This window comes from Pteropus vampyrus, unplaced genomic scaffold, assembly GCF_000151845.1.
Source record: "Pteropus vampyrus isolate Shadow unplaced genomic scaffold, Pvam_2.0 Scaffold361, whole genome shotgun sequence".
In the NCBI taxonomy this organism is placed as follows: domain Eukaryota; kingdom Metazoa; phylum Chordata; class Mammalia; order Chiroptera; family Pteropodidae; genus Pteropus; species Pteropus vampyrus.
The window spans coordinates 641704-642978 of NW_011889142.1; positions in this window are offsets into that span (position 1 = coordinate 641704).

Consider the following 1275-nt stretch of genomic DNA (forward strand, 5'->3'; position numbering starts at 1 on the left):
GTGAGTTTGGATTCTTTTTTTCCTCCACGTATTTCTGAGCAGTTTTGTTTTCTTTCGTGTGGTGATAGCTCATGATTTATCTGAGTTGCAGTTTTACTTTATGCTTATTATTATCACCTGAATGTGTTCTGTGAATAAAGGTTATTACTCAGCTTTCTGTAATGTTATAAATATATACTACAGGTTATTATTTGCCTTTTAATTTTTCTTTTCAAATTTTTGCTTAGTAGAGATTTGAAATCATGTGGTCAAATCTCTATCTTTTGTGACTTTTCTTCCAGTGTTTACATTTGGCTAGTTCCCTCATTCTACAAATTTGGTAAATGTCCATTGTAGCTTTGTCTAAGGATAACCATCAGGTATGAGGGAAAACCCATAATTTCACTACCCGGAGATAACCAGTGTTAATAAACGTGTTCGCTTCTTTTCATTCTTCATTTTCTACAGTTGCTCATCTGTTTGTAGTATTTATATCGTGTTTCGTGTTTCACATTATAACGTGCATTTCTCTGTGTTAAATATTCTTTGTAATTGTCATGTAATGGTTCCAGGATATTTTGTTGTATGGCAGTAGTTTCAGAATTTCAGCATTTAAAATTGTGGAATGAATGTCTTTTCATTTAGTTTTTATTGCTTACTTTGAGTTCTTTATAGATTAGAATTCCAGATTTAGAATTACTCATTAGAAAGTTTGAACATTATAAACACTAGCCATAATGGCTTTCCAGAAAATTATGTCAGTTTTAGTACCCAGTCATTTAGGTATCTAAAACAGATTTTTGCTAAAACTTTTTATGTGAGAGAATGGTATCTTGGCTTTACGATACATTTCTCTTATTGGTGAGGCTGGACTCTCAAATGCTGTTAGCTCATTTCCTCGCGTGAACTATTCAGTTTGAGTCAGAATGTTATCTCTTGGTCAGAGCTGTATTATGTGCTCTGTATAAGGATCTGTTGCACATACACCCCTGGCATGTTTGTTGCCATCGAGTCCGAAGAAAGTTTTGTGATGCCAGAGACAGCTGCCCAGTGGAACGCGTGTCAGATTCTTGGTAGCCAATTGGAGATAACGTTTGTTTGTCCTTAAATAGGTAGCCATTTCTTTGTATCTAAAAGAGAAGCACAGCCGGGCTGCTCCCTGGCTGTGAGTGTGGGAAGAAGACATGGCAAAGTTTTGTCCCTAATGAGAAACGCACTTAGACAAAACACAAAACCGTAGTCCCCTCTCCTGCCTCCGTTCAGGCCCTGATCTTCTTTTGAGTGATCCAGGGGAGG